The sequence below is a fragment of the Carettochelys insculpta genome, chromosome 6, assembly GCF_033958435.1.
Source record: "Carettochelys insculpta isolate YL-2023 chromosome 6, ASM3395843v1, whole genome shotgun sequence".
Lineage (NCBI taxonomy): Eukaryota > Metazoa > Chordata > Testudines > Carettochelyidae > Carettochelys > Carettochelys insculpta.
In genome coordinates, this window is record NC_134142.1 from 35,529,142 (window position 1) to 35,537,468 (window position 8,327).

The window sequence follows — 8,327 nt, forward strand, 5'->3', positions numbered from 1 at the left end:
AAACTTGAAATTCCTCTCAGAACAAAAATACTGAAAAAATTCAGAAGGTGCAAACAGGTCAAATCAGGTAAAGACAATACCTCAAAATGTTGATATGACAATTAATTGCACAATAGAAAAGAAAATAGTAATCTGGATTTAATTTGATAGCAAATAACTGACAGGTAATGCAAGGGAAGAATAGCCAAAGAATGATATATGTATCAGAAAACATTTTTAAAGTGTGTGTGCATCTATGTGTCTGTGAGGGAATGACAAAGAATAACAGATTTTTCTAAGATCTCTTCAAGGAGGTTACAAGAAGAGTTCACAATCTTTTTTTTAAAAAAGAGTGGCTGGCTGTAATTTCATATAATAGCTATCACAGCCTTGTGTATCTTTCATAAGAGCAGGAAATATGGGACTTAAAGGCTCTGGCTAGACTAGCCCTGAACTTTGAAGGGGGCATCATAATTAGAGTGTCAGGAGATTACTAATGATGTGCTGCAGTGCATATGCAGCTCTTCGTTAGGCTAAATCTCCCCCACGGCAACTTTGAAGTGTGAAACTTTGAAATGCCGCTTGCGTGTTTACTCCAAAATTTTAAGGAGTAAAAGGACTTTGAAGGAGCATGGGCACTTCGAAGTACCCACGGCTGACTTGCGGATACACACAACCTGGCACTTCCAAGTGTGAAACTTCGAAGTTGTCATGGAGGAGATTTACCCTAACTAAATGCTTCATATGCACCACAGCACTTCATTAGTAATCTCCCAACACTCTAATTACCATGCTCCCTTCGAAGTTCAGGGCTAGTCTAGACACAGGCAAACTAGAGTGTTCTTGGAAACAGATAATCTCCTATCTCCAAGTCCAGTCCAGGTTCCATGGCAGTGGAAGTCTGCTTAGACACACAAACACATCATTTTTTTTTATTCTTGCTCTTACAGAATTTACTGAAAAGCCACTTACTCACTTACATCTGCTTCCATGGCATTTATATGATGATATCAATGCTGCTACAATGAAAATGCAAAGCAGACAGGGTTATCTGAAGGATGCTCTGGCTGGGCTGGCAGTAGAAAAATTCAGGTGAGTGGTCAAATGACCAGGGGAAAGCTGTTAAATGTGTGGCTTGCTTGCTATCTAGCTCCCTCAGTGGTTGTCTAGGGGCAGGAACAGTTGCACTCCAGCAATTCAGGGCATAAAATTATGTGTACTCTGAAGTCTTCATGTGTGAATCCAAAGTACTGAAGTAAGACCCAGGAGACTGCTCTGATCTTTGGAGAAAACCAAGCGTAGAGGTTATTTGACATTTGGGTAAAAGAGAGTTGACTGACACACAGAAGAGATTTAATAATTAATACAGTTTCGCAATGAACATGCTTATCTGGGAACTAACGTGCTGCCTACCTCTATGTATAGTCTGTTTTTTTTTAACAGGTCTGACCTTCCTATTACAAAAGATCCTCCAAGTAATCGATCACATACAATATGAAGCACCATTTGGAGCTTTAATGTTTCATTGGCATTATTGGCAGCTGTAAAAAATATACCACTTTTAAAACTACATATTTTTTCTGCATGGTTGAATTTCTATTTGTAGTGAAACCACAGTAATCGCAGAATGGAATGGTTAATATGCAGCAAAGATGAGAAAAACAAAGAAAATATAGGCCCAAGAGAAACACTTATGCTCTGAGAAAGACATAAGGTGAGAAAAAACGCTAGCCAGTGATAGATTTAAAGGAGATTTTCAAATCAGTGCTGAATTGCACAGCACTGGTGATGTAGTAGAACAAACCTTAGAGAATTTAATGAAGCTGTCTAGCATCCAGAGCAAAATGCTGCATAGACATGAATGCTAAAAATTATAATCAATAGCTCAAAATATGTAGCCCCTAGTGATTCTAAAGCATAAAAAAATCCCAAATTCATTCATATAATGCCACTTTCTTTATTTTGGCTCAAACAATTGTGTGCAGAGCAATTTTACCTTTGTTTCATGCACCAACTATGTTATAAATACAGAAAAAAGTCTAAATTAAAACAGAAAATAAAAATCTATTTTAAAGCTAGATGAGTTGGTTCTCTGACCTGCAAGATCCAAGTTCAGTTCCTAGTTGACTCAGTCACACCCTGTGACAGAAGATTGAGAAGAGCTGTGGAAGTTTCATACCCAAGACTGGTGGGGGAGGAAAGCCTTTTTCTTTGTCATATATTGCTTAGCAATGACTAATCCTTCCCTGGCTTACTAAGGAGTGATAATGAGTTGTCCTCTCCTCCGGCACAGCTAGAAGTTAATATCATAACACAGGCTATGTCTACACTACAGCAATCCTTCGAAAGTAGTTCTTCTGGATGATCTCTTCTGAAAAAACATCTTTTGAAAGAGTGTATCCACACACAAAAAAAGCAGATTGAAAAAAATCTATCTGCTCTTTCGATAACATCCACACATCTCCCACTCTTGTGAAAGAATTAGGGTGACCATCTTTCCCTAGGCTAAATATGAGACACCCTGTAGGGGAGGGTGACGCTTTCCTGGTGTCTGAAATAGGGTACTGTCCCATCCAAAAGGGGATGGACGGTCACCCTATTCAGGCACTGGCTGGCCTGGGTGGGGCTGCCACCCTGATGGGGAAGGGATTGCTCCCTGGCTGCAGGGGGAAGCTGTGGCAGCTGGTTGCCCCTGCCTTCAGGCACTGGGAAAGAGGTTGCAGTCTCGCTGTTGCTCCCCCCAGCTCTCCCAAATGGTGAAGAGCTGGGAGCCAGGTGCAGCCCTGCTGGTCTGGCTCCTGGCTCCACCAAGATGTGGTAAGCCAGGCGGCAGCTACGCCTTCCAGCTCCTGACTACCCTGACCTCTGGGGAGCTGGGAGCCAGGAGCCAGCCATATTGATCTGGTTCCTGGCTCCCACCAAGTGGTGAGGAACCAAGTGGTAGCCAGGCCTTCTGGCTGTTGGTTTCCCCAAGTAATGGGGAGCTGGGAGCCAGGTGCAGCCAGGTGTTAGCTGAGTGGTCTGGCTCTTGGCTCCCTAGGGTGGCAGGGAGTAGCAGGGAACCAGGAGCCAGGCACAGACATGCCTTCTGGCTCCCAGCTCCTCTGAGCTGCAGGGAACCAGGAGCCAGGCACAGACATGCTTTCTGGCTCCCAGCTCCTCTGAGCTGCAGGGAACTAGGTGGTAGCTGCACTGGTCTGGCTCCTACCAGCCGTGTGTAGCCAGGTGGCAGCTGTGCCGGTCAGGATTCCATCTTCCCCAAGCTGCAGGAAGCTGGGTACAGGGCAACAGCCACTCCCCCACACATATATGGGACAATTAGCCCCTGTGTTAAAATAAGATGGAACACCTTCCTGGCACCCAAAATTTGGGGATGTCTCAGCCAAAATGGGATGGATGGACACCCTAAAAAGAACAGGAAAGGGACTGAAAAATCCAGCACCATGAGGACTGCTTTTTTTGAAAGTGGGCCACCGGGGCATCTAGACATGTTTTTTTCTGAAACAATCTTTCAGAAAACGGCACTCTTCCTTATCCAGGGGTGGAAGAGGGCTGCTGGAAAAAGTGCTGCTCTTCCAGTTTAATATTGTATATTAAGCCAAAACTTCACAACAGTGATATCAGTTTTGCAAAGCAATTTTCTTTATAAATTATTTGGTTCATTTAGTGTAACAGGACTGCCCCCCAAAAAAGACCTCCTTCCCCCTACTTTTCTGTTAAATTAATGTACTTATGTATGCTAATTTATGGCAGAATTTTCAAAGGCAACTAAATGACTAAGTCTCAGAGGGGGAGACATGTTAGCCTCTAGCTTCACAAAAAACAATCAGTCCTTTAGCACCTTAAAAACTAACAAATTTATTTATTAGATAATGAGCTTTCATGAGTAAGACCCACATCTTCAGATTTTCAGATTGAACTAAACAATTAGAACCCAGGGTTTATATAGCAGGGAAGTGGGAGGGAAGAAAGTGAGGGGCGGGGTTACCTGTCACAAATTGGACCAGTTGAAGAAGCAAATTAAGTGGAATAGGTGCCATTCCTGCCAATATCAAAGGGGAGATTGCCCTTTTAATGCATATGATAATTGAAATCTCTGTTAAGCCCAAGGTTAAGTCATACTTGTAAATGAATTCCAATTCAGATGTCTTCCTTTGTAATCTTGTGGTAAAATCCTTTTGTGGGAGAATGGCTACTTTCAAATCCCTTATTCAATGTCCAGGAAGGCTAAAGTGCTCCCCTATAGGTGTAAGCGTATTCCAGTTCTTGATGTCACATTTATGTCCATTCATCCTTAGGTGCAGCGATTGTACGATTTGTCCAATATACATGGCAGACGGGCATTGCTGGCACATGATGGCATGTATCACATTAGTGGATGTGCAGGTGTATGAGCAGGGAGATGTGGTCTATTGAACAGGAAGATATACATATGGAATAAGTGTAGAAGACATGTGATAGGGAATAGAAGTCTTCCTTAATAGAAAAGCTGGTAGAACTAGTTCCCAGATAAGTTAAGGTCCTCTTGTTCTTGAGCTCCCCCAGACAAATCCGTACTAGGGGCATCAGCTGTAGCCCTGCCCTGGCCTTCCCTGCTTCGAGGAACATGATGACTGTGGCAGCGAGGAGGTTCATGCTGGGCAGCTGGGTTTGGCTGCTGTGGCGCTGGTACCGCTCATAGCGGGGGTGTACAGCTACAAGCCCCACAAGGCACAAGGTGGGGATACCCCATAGCTAAGCAGGATCTGTGCAGGCAGCAGAGCAGTTGAACATGGCCTGGCTCGTTTAGTAACTTCATACTGTGAGCATGTCCACAAAGTAGTTAAAATTAATCCTTTGTTCACTGGCTAAGCTGTGATGTATATGGTACCTGAAATTCAAGTGCTGACAGAAATGTTTCAGGGACCTTCAATACCATAGGGCTCCTGAACATGGGAAAGAAAAAGGCTTCCTTAAAGGATGTGTTGGCTTATCTTGACCATGTGTACTGTGGACATATTTCTATAGGAACTAGCCAGCTGCCAACTCTGGAAGACAGAGAATGATTTGCTGAAAGGTTTGAGCAATTGAAACAAGAGGCATTTACAACAGAAGAGCAAAAACATTTGTGTCAACTGGTGCTAGAATCTCAGGAGTTTGACTGCTTCTTGCCCACCAAGTTTGCCAAAGTGAAATGATACAGTGGTGAAGGAGCAGAGAACATGATGGTTTTTTCCCTACAAGTTATTAAAGATGTATGTGTACAGTGGGGTGACAGATATCATTGTTGGAATACCTCATCAATGAAGGCTTAATCTCCTCACTGGGCTGCTTCATTTTCAACCTGAGCTGATGTTCCATAAAATGTGTGGGTTAAGCGAGTTTCCTGAGAATTCATAAGTGATTAGGGATGTCCTGTCTTACCTGACAGCCTCTGCAGATCTAGACTTTGGTTCACACCACCCTCTGCATGTCACCATGTTGCTAATCCATCACATCTAGAAGCAACTAATCTAGCAGCTGTTGGCAAAACATGTGGAAGGCAACAGACTCCCTTCTTGATGGAGATTACTCACTGGACTGGTCTGTGCAACCTGGAGACAAAGTCATCTGACTGCAGGTACATGGTGATGCTGCTTTCTCTGGTTAAGAGATTGTTCCTGAAATGTTAACACTCTCCAATCTCCCACAATTCAGACTTGATGGAGGTATCCATTTGATTATTAATAATCAGATATGTTTCACCACTCCTGCAGAGGGAGGAAGATCACAGCAATATTGATAAAATAATTGGATGTGCAATTATCCATGTGAAGTGTGATGATGCTGAAGAATTTGTCAGAGCAACACATTTAGCTGTTGAATACCAGTGCCGCTTCTGCATGGATGTGATTGTCAACTTGCTGTGATACAGACAGTGGGGCCACAATGAACTTGATGAGACATTCTTCACCAACCCCACCATCTAGAACAGGTGTGTCCAACCCGCGGTCCATGGGCTGCATGCGGCCCTGGACAGCTAATAATGCGGCCCCACAAGATCGTAAACTTTTAACATTATTATGTGATTTATATACATTAACTATATTATATATTTTATATGTGGCCCAAGGCAATTCCTTTTCACTCAATGCGGACCAGGCAAGCCAAAAGGTTGGACACCCATGATCCACAGGAGTGTTCCAGACATATATGCAGAGCATCTAATGGCTAGTGGGCTCATGACTGAGGACAAGGTATTGGAGATAAAGACATGAGCTACGTCTACACGTGAAGTCTACTTCGAAGTAGCCTATTTCGATGTGGAGACATCGAAATAGGCTATTTCGATGAATAACGTCTACACGTCCTCCACGGCTGGCAACGTCAATGTTCAACATCGACGTTGCGCAGCACCACATCGAAATAGGCGCTGTGAGGGAACGTCTACACACCAAAGTAGCACACATCGAAATAGGGATGCCAGGCACAGCTGCAGACAGGGTCACAGGGCGGACTAGTGCTTCTGGGGCAACAGCTAGCCGCTCCCTGAAAGGGCCCCTCCCAGACACACTCAGTGGAGAAACGGGTCGGCATCGCTGTCTGGAAGCTGGCCACTTCAGACAACTACTGACCCATGGGACAGCAGTTTGGAGTCGGCAAGGCCACCGTCGGGGCTGTCCTCATGGAGGTAAGAGGACCCATGGGGGGCGGGAGGGCAGGGGGGCCCTGGCAGGGCAGGGCAGGGCAGGGGAGGGGAGGGGGGCCCGGGCAGGGCAGGGCCACGCACACCCTGCTCACCCCTCATTGGTGCTCTCCCATGTGCTTTCCTTGCAGGTCGTGCGTGCCATCAACGCCATGCTCCTCCACAGGCTCGTGAGGCTGGGGGACCCAGATGCCACCATCGCGGCCTTTGCCACGCTGGGCTTCCCCAATTGCTTCGGGGCTCTGGATGGGACTCACATCCCCATCCACGCCCTGCAACACAGTGGAGGACGCTACATCAACTGTAAGGGCTACCACTCAGTGGTCCTCCAGGCCTTGGTGGACAGCCGGGGCCGTTTCCAGGACGTTTATGTGGGCTGGCGTGGCAGCACCCACGATGCCCGGGTTTTCCGGAACTTGGGCCTGTGCCACCGGCTGGAGGCGGGGACCTACATCCCCCAGCGGGAGATCCCTGTGGGGGACACCACCATGCCCCTCTGCATCATCGCAGATGCGGCATACACCCTCCAGCCCTGGCTCATGCACCCGTACACGGGCCATCTGTCTGCCAGCCAGGAGCACTTCAACCAGCGCCTGAACCATGCGCGCCAGGTGGTGGAGTGTTCATTTGGCCGCCTCAAAGGGTGCTGGAGATGTCTCCTGACCCACTTGGATGAGGGCCCCACCAACATCCCCCAGATTGTGGGTGCGTGCAGTGCCCTACACAATCTGGTGGAGAGCAAGGGGGAGGCCTTTTTTTCAGGGCTGGGCTGTGGAGGTTGGCAGGGCCGACGTGCAGCCACCCGCTGCCCCCAGTTGGCAGGTGGACCCCGAAGGGATCGGGGTCCAGGAGGCCCTGAGGGCCCACTTCGATGAGGCCGTGGGGTGAACTCTGCCAGTCCCCCCACTGCCCCCCCACTTCCTCCACAACACTCCCTGCCCCTACACCCACACCACGGAGCACCCAACAGCACCCCCCGCCCCACTATTCCTGGACAAATAAAAGCACGCACTTGTTGGTAAAATGAAACTGGTTTTCTTTGAACTGTTTTTTTAACTAATAACAACAAACTATATACAAGACCTTCTAACTAAACTATTATATAAGTGAATAATAAAAAAGTTTGCATATATTATATGTAGCAAAAACAGAAAACCAGGGATTACAAGGAAGGGGAGAACTATTTACATGGGGGGGGGCAAATGGGGGGCACAAATAAATAAGTCCCAAAACTATATACAAGGGGGGGCGCATCCTGGGTCCCACGCCCCGGGCCCCACGCCCCTATAGTCCGGCACTCGGGGTAGGCGGCTGGGAGCCCCACCTCGGCTGCAGCCCTGTCCGGGGCTGTCTGTGGGCCGGGCGGACCAGAAGATACGTCCGGCGAGTCTCAGCTGGCCCCAGGTGTCCCTCGGCTGTCCGGCCCTCGGTGGCGGGGCGACGGTGGACGGCGCGGCAACGAGCAGAGCAGCGGGTGGAGGACTCAGGGCGGGCGCAGTGGCGGCTAGCGCAGCATGGGGGGCCAGGTCATCCACGAGGCGGTTGAACGTCTCCATGTAGGCCCCCCATGCCTCTTGGCGCCAGGCCAGCGCCTGCTTCTGGAGGTGGAGGCGGCGTTGCTCCACCCACAGACGCTGCTCCGCGACCTCCAGCTGCCGACGATGGATGGCCAGCAGCTGGGGGT

The 8,327-nt window shown here is 47.8% G+C and overlaps 1 pseudogene; it reads left to right on the top strand.

The window, feature by feature from the left end:
• Positions 1-6,215, top strand: part of LOC142014626 (2-oxoadipate dehydrogenase complex component E1-like) — a 116,612-nt pseudogene extending 110,397 nt beyond the window's left edge.
• The last annotated feature ends 2,112 nt before the right edge of the window (positions 6,216-8,327 follow it).